Source organism: Crocuta crocuta, unplaced genomic scaffold (genome assembly GCF_008692635.1).
Source record: "Crocuta crocuta isolate KB4526 unplaced genomic scaffold, BGI_CrCroc_1.0 scaffold84, whole genome shotgun sequence".
In the NCBI taxonomy this organism is placed as follows: domain Eukaryota; kingdom Metazoa; phylum Chordata; class Mammalia; order Carnivora; family Hyaenidae; genus Crocuta; species Crocuta crocuta.
The window spans coordinates 2,516,671-2,533,959 of NW_027530213.1; the positions used below are offsets into that span (position 1 = coordinate 2,516,671).

The 17,289-nt window shown below is 45.1% G+C and overlaps 1 protein-coding gene across 1 annotated transcript in view; it reads right to left on the reverse strand.

The window, feature by feature from the left end:
- KCNJ15 (potassium inwardly rectifying channel subfamily J member 15) overlaps nucleotides 1-16,367 on the reverse strand; it is a 41,762-nt gene extending 25,395 nt beyond the window's left edge. The window contains exon 1 of the mRNA XM_077765443.1: nucleotides 16,118-16,367. The gene's annotated coding sequence lies outside the window, so the exon portion shown is untranslated. The remainder of the gene's footprint in view (nucleotides 1-16,117) is intronic.
- Nucleotides 16,368-17,289: the final 922 nt, after the last annotated feature.

The following is a 17,289-nucleotide window of genomic DNA, read 5'->3' on the forward strand; positions in this document are numbered from 1 at the left end:
GTTCATCTCCATATCCACAGAAATACAGTCCGTGGCATATAGTAGGTGTTCAAAAAAAAAGTTTTAATAACTCATACTTATGACTCTATAAATGAGTCAACAAATGAAACAAGAAATGGATTAATAACCAATCCATAAATTAAAGAATGAATGAAGATCAAAGACATGGCCCAAAACATATGAGTGGTTTCGACATATTTATCATTACATGTGCAGTTTTCTAAATTCTTTCTTTGAAGTGACGTGTAGTCACATGTTGTCCTATCTCCGTGGGAAGTGGGTTTCCACTGAGCTACAATTCACCGGGTTCAGGAATGCTTCCTTTCATCTGTCCTGACTCAGACGTTCCCGGAAGCTGGCCTGACCATTTCAGCTTCCTCTGTTGATGACCCTTATGTTGTGATTCACTGATGTCCTCAAAGAGTACATACATGGATGTTCAGATATAGCTCTTCTCCCCAAGGATGGCTTACTTTTCTGGGAATGATTAATCATACCTGTAGTTATTTGAAGCATTAGAAGTTTCAACTAAAGACGTATAATTACGTTCACATGTGCTTTGTTTCCTTCCTTATTTACTTCGTTCCCCAGATACACACATACACAAAATTAGCCTGGAAATTGTTGCAGAATCCTATCTATCTTCATTCACTTGGTGGCCATTTTAGCAGCTTTCTCAACACCATCCTTAAGAATTCTAAGGACTTAACTTGAAGACCATGGTAAAATCAGAAGGAAGGGAGGGAAGGCTCATGAATCTGTACAGTGGCTAGGTGTTTCTTCCAATCTCTCCCCCCACCCCCAGTTCTTCCCTTCATCCATCAAACCATCACATTTGATTCCTAGGATTTACTTACTAAAATCAAAGGAACTAAACATTATTTGGGGCAAACCATTACCACCTTCTCGGTCATGAGAAATAGGATCCAGTTTTTAATGCTATTTCTATGACCATTTTACATAAACTATGGAATGAATGAGTGAGGAAAACTAAAACCACACATAGCCTAGGATTAAAAATGATGCCATGGATTTTAAACTCCAATGGGACAACCCCTCCATCTGGGTTATTATTTCCTAGAAGCTGTTAGTATTCCCCAGGGACTCCTAATCACCAACATATCATTTATTCACCCATTCACTCTCTCACTCACTTACTCAGCAAGTATTTAACACTATTATAAGAAAAATATGATCTTATGCCTGGTCCTGGTCCTCAAGTTTTGTCATCTAATGGAGGAGATGACATTGTTATAACACCAAGCAGAGTAGGATCCTTTCTGGCTAACTCTTAGGGACACGTATAAACTTCTATATTAAACTTATGATGTTTTTTGGTTCACGTGTTTCTCCCATCCCACAAGTCTGTAAGCTGCATAAACACAAGGATTTTGTCTTATTCTAATACTCTATATTGTCCTTATCTAACAGAGTGTCTTTCCGGCTGACGTGAATGAATGTAATACGTAGAAACATATGGAAAACATCCAAGAAAAGATCGATTCTTTCCAACGAGAAGAATCACAGAAGTCCTCATGCATTTTCTGCAGGAAGAGTAAATAGAAGAAAGAGAGTTCCCTGTGAGTGGAACTGCCCAGGCAAAAAAAGTATGATGTGGTTGGCAAAGTACTTTTCTTGAGTAGGTTCATTTGATTGGATCATAGGTTGTATCAATAATTCCAACTACGGCTGCATATAAGAAACATCTGGGGAAATTTTGAAATGCCCTAATACCTTGACTTCCCCACACATCAACTGAATCAGAATCTCTCAACAGGGCGAGGGAAAGGAGCAACATATTATTAGGAGCCTGAGTTTTTGCCCTTTTTAAAAATTTGCTATTTGCTTCCAGTGTGTATTGATGCTTAAGAATCACTGTGGTACCTTAAGAAATTTAGGATGAGGACAAATTGAAAGCTATAGTGGCAATAGATTTTAAGTCTCTTGAGGTCAAACTGAAGAGTTTGATCTTTCAACAGGTAAAAAGAAGCCAGGCTCATGTAGCAAGACAGACTGAGATGGGAAGAGTAGATATAGAGAGATTGTGTAGGATGCTGTTAATGCAATAAAAATAAAGCAATACATGACCTTCAGGGCACCACCACCTTGGCTTGCCAACAGGTAAGACTCACACGCCTATTAGATGTGAAGTGGTGGGGGAAATAGGAGCTGGAGGGTCTCTATGGTTTGGTCCCTGGGTGAAGAGGAAGACTCGCATGACAGAGAGTATTGAAGGCAACGCCGTGAGATTGGCTCTCATCATGTTTGCTTTGAAGCGTTCTTCTCTGGGAAATAAATTTGGGGCTGGTGATGAAGATTTAGGAATCACCGCACAGGAGCAGAAGTGAACCACATGAGTCAATGGGATCTGTACAAAAGAAAAATACCAAAAGAAGAAGGAAGCTGAGGGCTGAATCTTGGAGACCACCTGCATTGAGGAGGATGGAAGACCTTCTGGCAACGCAGCTGGAGGAAGAGCAGCCAGATGGTCGGTTGGGCAGCCATGTAGCTCATCAGGTGGACAACTAGGGAAACAAGATTTCAGGAAAGAGGACCATGCACTAGGGGTCAAAGATTTGAGTGTGGACAGGAGACACTGCTGCCCCCAGGGGTAAGTCCTAGAAAACAGGGGACACCTGTTTCCCTAAGACAGAAAGGGAAGAAGAAAGGTTACACCTACTCCTCATGTATTTATTGAGCACCCACGATTTTCCAGACCCTTCCAAACACTGGGGACACCACAGTACAAGCAAAATGCTTATTCTCATGAAGCTTCTATTCCAGCTGAGAGAAAGGGGAAGAAAGATAGGAAAAGCTATAGAAAAACATTGAGCAGTAGATGATGAAAGTTGATGAACTTTGCTCTTAGTCCAGGGAATGGACTAATGATGGTCCTATGGGGAGATAGGAGAAGGGATGAAAGATGTGGAAGAGACCAAGGCTAGCTCTCGAGAGGCCAGGAGGCAAGGCAAGAGATGAAGGAGTTCAAGCAGCCACAGTCCTGGTCTCTTGGCTACACCTGCTGTGACTTTGCAGCTACCAAGGCCGAGCACCCTGGGAGCCCTGGCTGAGTATGAAAGACGGGAGGTGCTGGAGCTGGGGACTGGCAAGGCCTCAGCAGTAAAAGATTACCGGGACTCGGGATTACAAATGCCATGTTAGAAACATAAACATGTAAAAACCACAGAATGTAAATGCTCAAGGTCATGGCGCACTCATCAGCTCGTGGAATCCATATGGTAATTGAGCACATTAAGAAGCCTCCTAACTCTGCTATTGAGTTTTAGAAGGGCTGTAATTTAGTATCACCAGCTATCAATTAGGCCTGTTTTCCTCATCTGTAAAATGAAAGGGTTGGCCGAAATGGCCTCCAAGCTCTCTTCAGCATGGGCAGCAGTGAACATCAGAGAGCACGCGAAAATCTGAAACTTCATTTACTTCTTTAACGTGTACCTTGAATGTGTAACTACTGATCTCAGAAATGCAGCTACATAGCTAACACAGCTCTGAGATGACTAAGCCCTTGGCCTTATGGATCATCCTGGTTTTAAAGATAAATTGCCTGTGAAAATACACGCTTAAATTCCAGTGGGAGAAATCTCAGGTGTCATGGGTAATTGAGAAGTTATTGATAGACCATTGGAACAGACTGACAACATTCTTAGAGATGAAGAGGTTCTAATTATTCTCAAGCTGGGGAAATTGATTTGTCAATACTGGGGAAAAGGGGGAGACACTCATTAAAAGATACCAAGGAAGGAAGGAAGGAAGGAAGGAAGGAAGGAAGGAAGGAAGGAAAGAAAGAAAGAAGGAAGGAACTAAGAAACGAAAGAAAAGAAATAAAAGGAAGGAATGGAAAGGAAAGAAGAGAAAGGGAAGGGAAGGAGCTTTTCAAATATTACAATGAACAGCTAGGGATATTAAATAGAGTTATACACATACAAGTCATCTCTCAGAGCAAGAAGATGAATTTACAGCAATCTATGTAGGATCTTTTTCACTCTCAAAAATTGTGAATTAGAGTTAACCAGGCCTTAAGCAGATCCTAAAAGCCTAAGGTAAAATGTGATCAACTGGACAATCAGTTAAGGATAACCAGGCTACTAGCTAGCTATCAGCATTTAATATTTTAAACATCTTACCTCTTTTCACAAGCCATGCGTTTTGTGAATAATACAATACATGATATTGGAAGAAGGAAACCAAAGTATGTGCTTGTTCAAACAGCTGCATTTGTTAGACACCTTGTCATTGAAGTCAAGGTCTTTAAGTCTCAAAAATCAGCCCTAATTCTGCAAGTTATTTATTTGTGAATTTAATCTGAATGAGTCTCTAATTGCTATTTTTAGAAGCCTGCTTGTTCTTTACTCATAGTGGTATACCCAAAGCCTTTGTTCAGGAAAATAAATTAGGGCTTCAATCTTTACAGTACAGTACAAGTATTCATCATTCTTTCCTAACACAGTTAATACTGTATTTTATTTGAAATCCCATAGTGTAGTGCTTTCTCATATTTAAGCCCTAGAAGTTTCAAACATGGGAGTTTTCTTCAAACCAGTAAGATTCACAGTAGTTGAAATGGAAAAGAGCGGAGAGCAGGGGGGAAAAATATCATGCCTGAGGTCAAGATGAATCATTTGGGTTGGACCTTCCAGAAATTCCCTGGTCTGTTGAGGTTTGGATGTTTTCTTTTTCCCTTCCCTCCGTACCACCCTGGGTGGCCAGCGGGAAGCCCTCTGAGGGTCTTACCTTGAGTCCAGGTGCGGGGACCCAGCTCGATCAAAGGTCCCGGGGATCCGGGGCAGTGACCAGGGGGCCCGGCTCTGCCGGAAAGACCTGAGAGAGTGTGTGCAGTGCAACTCTTGGGCTCCATGCTCACGTGGTAGCAGAAGCGGGGCAATGGAGCATTCCTCACCCACTTCCATGGTGGATGAACAACAGAGCCCTTGGCCCGCAAGGAATTCCAGCCTGGGACTTTGGATTTTATGGGTGAATGACAGCCCCCTTGCAAAAAATAAAGGTACTTGTATCTGATTTGGCTCAAGATTCTTTTAAAAGCTATTTGACACTAGAAACTGCCCAACAGAACTACCACATAAGGCGGCACAGCATTTGCTCATGCTTCATAGGTGCTGGGGAACACCAAGCATTCTTCCTCTCTCTCGAATGCTCTCCAACTGGCTCTGGAGACTTGGAAACTTATCTGCCCAAGAATCACATTTTAATCATTCTCAAAGCTGTCGTGGACCTCATACCCTCCACCAAGGGACCGATCGTGGTGCTGGGTCACAGGTGGTGTGGTTTGTTTTTAAACCACTGGGTTACTGGGGCACCTGGGTGGCTCAGGTCATGATCTTGTGGTCCGTGAGTTCAAGCCCTGTGCTGGGCCCTGTGCTGGCAACTCAGAGCCTGGAGCTGCTTCAGATTCTGTGTCTCACTCTCTCTCTTCCCCTCCCCTGATTATTCTCTCTTCTCTCTCTCTCTCTCTCTCTCTCTCTCTCTTTCAAAAATACACAAACATTAGAACACCAGGTTACCAAGCAGCCCCTTGTGGTAGAGAATTACTATAAACAAAGGAAAACACACTAGAAGTTCCCTGTGTTGTTGGATGGATCTCGGGCACCATCATTCTTGATGACCTCCACATGCATTTCTACAGATGGTTCTTCTCTCCCAGCCTGTTCCCATAACGACCTCTGGACAGGATGTGGACTATCTGCCCGGAATAATAATGACCAGGCCCGCCGCCAGGGTGTAGACAGTTGTATCGTGGAACATGCTAGCACACAGGCTCACTGCTTTCTGCCTAGAAAAATACGGAAATGGTGCTCAGCTCAGCTCTCAGCACTGCCTTTATAGGATTGTCCCTGGGAATGACAGCATTCAGGGAAGGAACTATTAACAAATGTCAATAGTTTAGGAGAGCAGGGATTGTTTTGCTGTGTTAAACCTGTTCTCTCTCTCTTTCTCTCTCTCTCTCTCCACACACACACACACACACACACACACACACACACACACACACACTAGTCCGATTTACAGTTTTGGTCATCTTCCCTTGGTTTTGACGAAATCAGATGAATCATCACATATTCATTGAATATGATTCCATACTCAGATTTGTCTTGAGCATTTTGGTCATGGGGAAACAACATGAAACAGCAGAAAAATATAGGGTTGGAGCCAAACAGACTTGGGTTCAAACCTCAAGTCTTCTGATACACCAGTGGGGGTGGGGGGCAAGTCCTTAAAGTCTGGAAGCTTGTGCCAAGGCCCACCTGAGGGGGTTATCCTGAGGATGAAGGAAGATGCCCTGTGGAAGTTACTTGGGAAAGCGACTTTGGACAAGTATTCCATCTCCCTGATTTTCAGATTCCTCCTTTCAAAAAAGGGAGATAACAGGGCACCTGGGTGGCTCAGCCATTTGAGCATCTGACTCTTGATTTCAGCTCAGGTCATGATCCCAGGGTCATGGGATTGAGCCCTACATTGGACTCTGTGCTGAGCATAAAGCCTACTTAAGATTGTCTCTTCTCTCTCTCTCTCTCTCTCTCTCTCCCTTTCCCCCTCTCCCATGCTCACCCACAGTCTCTCTAAAAATAAATAAATAAATAAAAATAAATAAGGGAGATAATAAAGCTCATCTTCCATTAGACTAAGATCAAAAACAGCTAGCTGAATGCACCCAACACAGAGTGCAATGCAGGACTCTGAGAAGCATAGCTGGCCGTCATTCAGTCAAGGGCAAGGGACCCCCAGCAATCAGGGGCTTGTCATCTGCTTGGGGTAAGAGGCAACGCCTGTACTGAACAAACACCTACCTGGGGACCCAACATACAAAAAGGTCTTCATTGCACAGACACATTCTAGGTTTGGTGCAGCCTAGAGAGAAGGAAAGGCAGGGTGAGGTGGTGAGGCCCCCGTGGAAAAGAAAGCAAAGCCTCCTGGGCCTTGAAGGGAGGGTGTTCAAGGGGGATAATGAGACCAGAAGGGGAAAGGGGCCACACAGGCAAAGCCAATAAGGTGAGGACGAATCCAGAGCAACTGAACAGGAGGTAAGGAGAGGTGGGAGAGGAGCTTGGAAACTGAGGTCAGGTGATGGAGAACTTTGGCGATAAGCAGGTCAGTTAACAGATACCCTGGTCAGTGCTAATGACAGTCAGATTTCATAAGTCTGGGTGAGACCACTATTAGCTGCATGCGTCCCCGAGTCTCAGGGACACCTGGCGTTTTGGTGGCAAACTTCCTCTCCCTCTCCTTTTCACTGATTTTAGAGAGCACTGCGGTTTCTTTCCCCACCGGCCTGTGCAGCATGTACTCAATTTATAGTTTACAGGGGTTTCTCACACACCCATGTATGTTTTCCACTGAAGTCTGTACTTTTTCCTAGACCCACCCGAATTCCAGAGCATGGCTCATTTGTATGCCAAGTTCATAATATTTCTCTTTGTCACTCTCCTCTTCTTATAAAACCTAGGAGAAAGTTACCTTTTTAATGTTTCTGTGTGTTTTTAACAGCAAAAAAATATAAAGGATATCAAAAAAAATAATTATAAGGGTAATTTATGTTTCAATTTGCACTGAGAACAACCTAGTCAATGGGCTTCTGCCAAATCTAAAATCTTGTTTATCAGAGTTTGAGTACCTATAGGGGCATAATCCCTTTTATAAGTAAAAGAATAATTTAAAAGAATCTGTTTGAAGATTTTGTAAGAGTGGCGACCTAGGCTCTGGAATTCTGGGTTCCCTTATAAAGTAAGGCTTTAGAAAACACAACTGGATAAAAAGGGAGTTAGGTCTTCAGGGAGGAAGTCAGCTCATTTTGGTCATTTTGAGAATGCGTCTTATCTGTGGATTCCCAGCAGACAGAAGAGCCTTCCTGATCGGTTGATCAAACACATCTTCCTTAACTCCCCAGTATCACTGTGGCAGGAATTCCTCCAAGCTCACAGATGAGAAACTGAGAAGTTAGGTAACCTGCAGAGGGTCACACAGCCTGTAAGTGGGGGCTCCGATCCAGGGCTCTCACCTCCAAATCTACCTTTCTTCTTGCCGGGCACCAAAAGGAAAGGCCTGTGCTCACCTTGGGCTGGGGTGGGGGGCTGCTGAGGAATCTATGCGGGACGTGGGGACCAGAGGTGGAGACATAAGGAACCAGTCACTGTTGGTTGATGGCTTTCCATGTGCCCCAAATAGGCAAAGACACCGGGGCTCAGAATATCAGTGCACCTTACCCAGGGCTCTGTGGCTGGGAGTTCCCACCTCTGAAATTCACATCTAGAATATCTGCTCCCAGAGTCCACAAAGTCTCTTGTCACGAAAGCATCCTGCTTCTTTCTTCACAAAGTGAACTTCTTTTTGTCAAGTTTCTATCATTACCCGCCATGGGCTTTTTCTCTCTCACCTCTTGTTTTTGTAGGGCTTTAAGAATTCTTACCACCTCTGTATATTCTCCTTTCCAGAAGTTTCTGAAATATTACTCATTTGACTTTTGCTAAGAACACTAAGGCTTCCACTCTCTTAATCCAGGTATATATTTTTCAAAATGACTATAATACTACACTTTATGTTTCGCTGAAGTTTTGTTTAATCACAGCACGGCACCAAAAACCCAGAAGGTATTCCCTGCAAAATAAACTTCAAGGTATAGGCTCAATGCCAACAGCACTAATTGTTCAGAGGGAACTGGCATTGCTTGCTCATTCTTTCTCCCTCGTTATGACTGTCTTTGTCAGATCCTGCCTGTGTTCACAAGGTCGCTGATCTTATGAAAGAATAAACTTGAAAAGTCTTGCTTTAATCATTGCAGTAATTAGCAAATTTGGACACCGCATTATCTTTCCCTTTTTACTGGAAACACATTCAAGAATGGGCTTGTCGTTTCTCCAGAGCATCTCAGGAAGACTGAAGCTCGTAACTTGCAAAAACCAGGTATTCACCCGGCTACGAAAGAGCCTGAGTTGCTGGAATCTTCCTTTAGGAGCACGTGTCAGTGCCCCTCCTCACTAAGCCTATACTTTTACAGTCTTGATGGGGGTTGAATTATTGAATTACTTGGTGGACTTTCAGGAGGAAGAGGAATGGGCTAGCCACCCTTAGAATGGGGCATGGAGGAAAAGAAACTTTCACCATCAACAGGCTTAGAAGGAGGAATCCTGCAATCCTGAGGACTCTGATTTGCCAGCCGCAATAATGTCTCAGTCCTCTGAGTTTTTATCTGGAGTGTGAGTTGGGAAGAGGCTACCAAGCCTTCTCCACCATCTTTTCTTGTTGGCACCATCAGACCACCTGCTGCTTCTTCCCCTCAACTTCCAGACCTGCTGCCTGCCCGCTCTGATAAGTGAGTCAAGGCGGTATCAGTAAGAGTGTCTCCAGAAACTTCCTACTGTCTGTTGCTATTTTGGTCTTGTATCTGCTTCTCTGATGATTCATTCTCTTTCTGCCTGGTGTACTTTTCCTCTCAGCTATGTCTGCCCCTCACCGGTTATGTTACCCAAGGTCCTGTGCTCACCATTCTTTACAGCTCTTTATACTATCTCTCGTGTCTTCCACCTGATGCTCTTGACCATGTCTGGTCCTATTATGTTAACTGTTACCGACTGACAGCACCTCCTCTGAGATCCACTGTTTTTCCAACATCCCTTGGGATACCAGTCCTAGAGAAGTGCCCAGAACTGACTTGTCCCAAACAGAAGGCATATTATTTATTCTCCCAAAAAGCAGTTACTTCTCCTGATTTTTGGTTCCAACAATGGCACCTTCATTCTGCCACCTGTAAAGTCCTTCCCTCCTGCCTAATCTAGTGGGAGCGCTTGTAACGCACCTTGCGAATGCCTCCCTTTCCCCTTCTAGTATCGCTCTGGGCTCCAGGCCTTCATGCTTCTTACCAGCCTCTCAACACACCCTTCTAGCAAGTCACGTGGCCTTCACTGCCAGACTGATATCCCTAGAGTGCAGCTCAGAACCCCCCCAAACCAGAGCCTTCGTGACTCCTCACTGCTTACCAAACCGAACCTCAGACAGTCCTTGATAACCGGCCTACCCTTGAGTCTCATCGCTCCAGAGACTCAGCACTAAAGGCTGTGGACTCTAGAGGCCAATGACCTTGCATCAAAGTTGGCTTCACCCCTTATGAAACAAGTTACATAACCTCTACACCCTGCTTTCCTCCTCTCAGAAATAAGGCTAATAGCAAAGCCTACCAGATAGGATAGACAGCTGTTGTGAGGATTAAGGTGGACCTGGAACCAAATGGTCTTTAGTCAGCACTCAGCGTCACCTTGACTCTTGCCATCAGCCCTCCCCCGCCGCCCCCGTCCCTCTCCTCCCTGGTGCACCTGTCATTCTCCTCACTCTGATGGCTTCTCTCATCCTGACTCTCAAAGTCCTACCCATTCTCCTATGCTCTCTCAGACTCCCCAATGCCTTTCCCAACTGCCCCAAACAGATCTGGTCTTATCTCTTGACTCTCCCCAACTGTTTGCCTGTGCACTTCTTCTCTTCAGCCTGATGCCACAGACATTCTGCTCTTTGAGTGGATTCTACTTTTTCTCCACTTCTGTTCCCATCCACACGTCATCACAGAAGCAGACTGGGGGATCCCTGAGATCAAGGACTGAGTCTTTTCCCAACACAACTCAGCCTCCTGCTGAGCACGCTGCCTGCACACACGTGCTGGGCGAAGGGGCTTGGGGCTGGAGCCCAACTATCCAAACCCCTAATAGGATTTGATTAAAAACTCATTAAATATGCATTCCCACCAACTTTCGGGCTAACACATCATAGACTATTTCTAAAGATATTGAAAGTTAAACAAAGGCTGCTACAAAAAGCATGGTTTAGAGAACATTCCCAGGAGGCTGGGCTAGACAGGCCAATATCCAAAATAACCAAAATTTATTCTTAAATTTTTTAATGTTTATTTTTGAGAGAGAGAAACAGACAGACAGACAGAGAGACACAGAATCTGAAGCAGGCTCCAGGCTCCGAGCTGTCAGCACAGAGCCTGACACAGGGCTCAAACTCACAGACCAAGAGGTTATGAGCTGAGCTGAAGCCAGACACTTAACAAACTTAACCACCCAGGGGCCCCTATAGAATTTATTTTAAAATATACATACCCTCACACAGCCTTAGACTCTGAAACACCATGTACTGACATAGGCTGCTCCCCGTCAGAGTGAGATGTATTTGATTATAATCACAGAAAAGAGGCTCTTCTAAGTTTTAGTCCTATAATATTTCATTCCCAAATTGAGGAAATCTTAGAAAATTCGCTTTGACTTAAAATTTAAAACACACTGAGAGCCAAATACCCTGATTGCCACAAGTATGCTAACACAGGCCATAACTAAGCATGGCACTGAGGGAGACGAGAAACGATGTGATGATAGGATCTTGTCCCCTGGATTGGCCACACCGTGAATCAAATCCCTCTCTTCCTCCCGGGATTGCGGCAAATCCCTCTTCTTCTTTATTTCCCTTGTTTTCATCCCCAGGATCCAACTTTCAGTCCACACTCCCAGGCGAAAGCCAAGGAGTTTTATTTCAGTGTCCTTGTTTTCAAAATACTTTGCATGCTGCTTACTTTCCCTGTATGGGATTTATTCAACTACTTTGTCTAGGTGAGTGGTGCCCCATCTAAGCAATTCTAACAGCCGATCTATTGCTTTGAAATGTTCGCCAAGGGAAATAAATGCACCCGTTAGGCGTTTTCAGATATATGTTATTTTAAAACACTTTGGATAAAAAGTTCTCCATTGGCATAAACGCAGGTCACAGTTCAAGTGAAGATGTAATTATAGCCAAAATTCCACCTTCATGTCAATGCCTGTTGATTCAACCAGCATTGCCCAAGGGATTATTTGGACCAAGCTCTGGGAGCCCCGAGAAAGAATCAGGTAAATCCATTGTCATGGCGCTTACAAGTCAGTCAGTAGGCGAGAGAGACACATAGATTGCCTTGTAACGTAGGGCTGAGTGGGACTAGCCAGCTAATACGCGATGGGGAGGGATGTCTACAGGAACTTCCTAGCCTCGGCGTGGCTGGTCATAGATGGCTTCCTGGCACTAGTGCCAGACCCGAGTCTAAACCAGTGGAGAACATTTATCACCTCACTTGAGGACAATTAGATTATAGACACAGTGACAATTAAATTAGAGACAGTGATTTTTAAAAAAGGCAAAGAGCCAGATGCCGTCTTTCAAAAGAATTATAGAAAGTGATGCATGTGAAACTAAACACTGCAAGGGCCTATTGATTCCCAGTTTCAAATGTGAAATGTATTTGAAATTTGCATTTAATTCTGAGGTCACAAACAAGAGTCTGCCACTGTGGGCCTGTGTACATGAAATTTGTGGTTTTTAAAAAATAGATAAAACTCGGGGCACCTAGGTGGGTCGATTGAGAGACAGAGAATCAGTGGGGGAGGGGCAGAGAGAGAGGGAGACACAGAACCTGAAGCAGGCTCCAGGCCCTGAGCTGTCAGCACAGAACCCGACAAGGGGTTCGAACTCAAGAACCGCAAGATCATGACCTGAGCCAAAGCCGGATGCTTACCTACTGAGGCACCCAGGCGCCCCTTGAGTGTTTCTTGGTCAGATTATCCCAACTTTCATATGGATAAGAATCGACTCGTGTGACATAGCACCCAGCTCCTTTGTTAAGGAATGTTGTTAAGACCTACATCCCTATAATAACATTTTTTAAATACTGTTTAGAGGGAAGTTTGGGGGGATGTTTCATCTTTAATATGGACCTCAGGTGGAAGTTACAGATTTGAAATTTATTAAACAAGATAAGATGTTGAAAACAAAGCACCACCATGTGGTGATGTTGTTAGCATTGGGATACTCTCTATACCTACAGTTTCATTATTAATGTTCATGCTAAGTACTCACCCATGAGGCGTTTGTCACTTGCATATATATATTTGTATCTCATGTTGCCCCCTGTTTATATATAAATTCTTTCCATGGACTTTTGAAAATATAAAGAAGACAGGGCAGATTCTCATTGTGTAGTATTTAAAGAATTCTAGACAAAGGAACCAGACGCGTTAGCGGGTATGTGGGGGGTGGCGTTTTTAGGAAGAGTACAGATGATGTCAAATCTCAAGATGTTTCAAAGCAAAGGATAAACTGTTCTTAAAAGGTAGGAAGAAAAGGTAACTCAGGAAGTGAGAAAGCCAGAATTGGAAAGCCAATCTTGTATTGTTTGGCAGTGCGGAGTAGAATGGAGCAAGATATCAATGTGTCAACATTTGAAGGGACAAACATCGCTGAGTGGGAGCGTTATCTGGCGTGGTAGGCACGGGCTTTGCAAGCATTCATACTGAGAAATGGCGCTGTTAACTGCCTGCAGAGCTGGGAACAACATTAACAGAAACCGAGGCAAGAGACTCTCCCTTGCCAGACATGCGGACATTTCATGCCAATGTCAGGGGGGAACCTCCAGCCTGTTAGCAGAGAAGAACATTCTTTTTTTCCTTTTTTTTTAAATTTTAAGTTTATTTGTTTTTTGAGAGAGAGAGAGAAAGAGAAAGCAAGAGCACAAGTGGGGTTGAATTAGAGAGAGAGGCTCCCAAGCAGGTTCTACGCTGTCAGCATAGAGCCCCATGCAGGACTTGAACTCACGAACTGTGTGATCATGACCCGAGCCGAAATCAAGAGTCAGATGCTTAACCGACTGAGCCACCCGGATGCCCCAAGAAGCACATTCTTGATGCCTTTAATATCGTGCTAGGTTCTAGGCTCACCACTAGCATGGTGTTCTTTGAGTTTTAACTTGAGCGCACCGTGAATTTCAGCACCCGCACACTCTGCTGTAGGAAAAACAGAACTTTGATAACAGCTTGTCCTTGGGCCTAGTTATGGCCTAAAGGTTTGGCCACAGCACAAGTATCTACATTTCACGGCAACCCGCCAGTGACATGAGAAACACTCCACCTATCGCCCAGATCAATTTTCCATATATCACCGATCATTAGATATGCGTAAGCACGATGGTATTTCCGCTTATCATTTTCCAGTTACTTAGAGGGCAGCCAGCAGTTAAAATTTACATAAGTGAATGCAACCGCTCCCTCAAAGATAAAAAAAGTATTGAGCCTTTATTATGTATGACAGGGTGGATTTAGGTAATGACACTAAGCCTCGGGATGCCTCACTTGTGCTAAAGCTTTGTACCTAATTTTCTAGTCACCTTTTTCCTTAAAGAGGGCCCCCAAATCGTATATTATTCAAGCTCCACACCACCTCGATGAGCGTCCGGTGCCAGTACTGGAGAAAACACAAGAATTTCATAGTTATCAGCCCGACACCAGGGGGCAACTTCAGCCAAAATTGGATGTGGATTGAAACCCAAATCCGACTACCTGGGTCCTCCAAACAGCCTGAGAATTGGGTCCCTACTCAGAGGCATCCCTCTGTATTCTAATGGCCCCATGGTGATGTGTAATCCCAGGGTCATGGTCAGATTAAGAACCCTGAACCTTAGATGGGAGCATTAGTGCCCAGTGTAGTCTCCTGGCCTTTGACCAGCGCCACAGCCCCCATCCCAGAAAGAACTGCTTACTTCTGCTCCTTTCACTGCGGACCAACACATACCCAGATTGCTCTGAATTTGAACCCCAGAGCTGCAGGAAAGAACAAAACAAAACTGTACTTATTCTGTTGCTAATTCTTTGCAACATTTCCTTCCCACCCTCAGCCCCGGGGCAGAGGCAGGCTCTTCCGCATAATTGCTAACTGCTTCCTATGGACATGTGTGTTTTTGTATCAAATATCAACACCCTGTCCTTCTCTGTCCAGTCTGTCTGATGCTAGGAGCATGATTAGACATCCCTGGTTCGTGTCCATATCATGGCTAAAATACCTGGCCTTTTGTGCTCTAGAATTTTAGGTGTAGAACCACAGACTGTATTCTGGAATGAGGCTACATGTGACCTTCTAGAGTCAAACTGGATGGTGGTGACTATGGGTTTATCGATCTTTTCACCTGTGAAGGCTTCCTGCCCGCTGAAGGGAACACAGGTACACAGACCCCTCACAAGCTCTGACGACCTTTCTTTAGGAGGCGCGTTTTGGGCTAAAACGCCCTGGGAATATGGTCAGAATTTCCACGTGGACTCCGGCTGCACCCTACTGAGTGGAGAAGCCCCCAGCACTGTCTGTATTAACCCACAGCACTTTTTGCGACATTTGTCAGATTCCAGATTTTGCCTGAACGGCAGGAACTTGGATTTTGCTCCTTTCCCCCCTTTCACCTCAACAAAGTAACACTCACAAAATAAAACGTTTTTCCCAGAACGCATTTTTTAGATGATAAATTATTTTCTCCCTGCCCGTGCCCTCCACCCTCCCCGTCAGAGTGGGAAAGCAGGCCGTCCTCCTCTCCTTCAGTGGAGGGAAGGTTTGGCATTTCTAGAACTGCTTACTTCTGGCCACACGGTTCCCTTCACCTGCCTGTGAGCCGGCATGGGGAAGCCACCTGATCGGCAGCAGAGCGCCGGGTGTGTTGGGTCAGGGCTCTCTGCTTCCCCGGCCACTGCATCCTTAACGGTTACAGAGCAGGGCTCTCCCACGACCCAGCCCCACTGCCAGGATGGCTCTATGACACAGAGGTGAGGGCCAGGGAGACAGAAGGAAGGACAATAACTCCAGTCTGACAGGCCTCTTGCATCTGTCCATTAATACGCAACACCCTCTTCTTCGCAGGCATAAAAACTGACATCAACTCTTGCCATAGCTTCCTAACTATTTTCCAAGCCAAGTTACCTTGACTTGAAAGAAGAATTAAGACGCATTTGGAGATACCCGAGTTTGTCCAGTGTGAGGTACTTAATTAAATTGCTGCAGGCTGGGCGGTTGGGGAAGGGGCCCAGGTGGCTCAGTCAGTTGAGCGACGACTTCACCTCAGGTCATGATCTCTCAGTCCATGGGTTCGAGCCCCATGTCGGGCTCTGTGCTGACAGCTCAGAGTCTGGAGCTGCTTCAGATTCTGTGTCTCCCTCTCTCTCTGCCCCTCCCCCACTCTCACTCTTTCTCTCTAAAACAACATTTAAAAAAATTTTTTAAAAAGTGCCACAGGGGAAAAGACAGTAGCTGAATTACTTACATATTAAAGACTGCAGGAAAACGATTAAGGAGGTTTGTACGCCTTGAACGGGGACAGTCACCGGTGCCCTATCATGCCGACGGCGACGCTTGCTTTGGTTCTAAGATTCTGATGCGGCCAACAGGCAAGTACGGTCCCGAACCACCCAGACTCTGATGTGAGGCATGTGAGGAAGTCAGCGGATTGCTCGTGTCGAGGAGGGGCGCGGCAGGAAAGGCTGTCCGAGGGTTTGACATTTACTGATTGAGGCTGAGAACGCTTGTCTGTCTGCAGTCGGTGCCTCCCATCGGTGGTTCCTCTTGTACCAAGTATGTTGCTTTCAGGTATATAATTACACACACACACACGCACACATGCACACACGCACACACATGCACACACGCACCAAAACGAGAAAGCACAGCCCTTTGGAGATCTCCTCCCTGCCAGGGCAGAGCAGGAGCCCTGGGCGAAGGAGCCAGCAGACCTGCTTTCATTGGCTCTCACGGCCCAGTTGGGAAGCCTGGGGTCTCGCTTTCGTTCCCGCAAAAACGCGCCGTCTGCCCTGGTTTGAAGTGTGAGGAGAGGAAATTGGGAAAATAGCACTTTCTGTAAAATGACCACAACCGTTGGTGGAGGAGGGAGTGGTACGAGGGTGGGAGGGCTTTTTAAAAATGTGTTTTCCTTAAGCTTCCAGAATCACAACATTCAACCTGGTCTATTCCTGCAAACCCCCACGGCCACCCCCCACAAGCACTTATGTGTTTATTTAATTCAGGGAACACATGGCAGCTCCGTTATTTGATTAGCATTTCTGAGATGCTGATGTCCCCGATCTGGTTAAACTTTTCTCTTTTCCAGCCTTTGGGGAAGCTTTGCCGTGTTTCCTCTGGGTCACTCCCCACATGCTCATTGATTACATTCACAGTTAGGAAGGAAGGAAAACTACTAAAAACAAAACCAAAAAGACAAAAAAAAAAAAAAAAAAAAACCCAGGAAAGGAAGAGGGGAGGGAGCCCTGTGTCAGGTAAGTGCTTGCTCGGTCTACCAGCAAACTTCCGGATACTTGGGGCCAAGCGATGGTATTTGAACCCAAGTGCCTGCTGCACTTGACTCTCCCTTTGGGTTCTTAGGACAAGTTTAAGTTGAGAGAACCTATCACCTAAGGCTATGCTGGATCGTTACACAGTTGT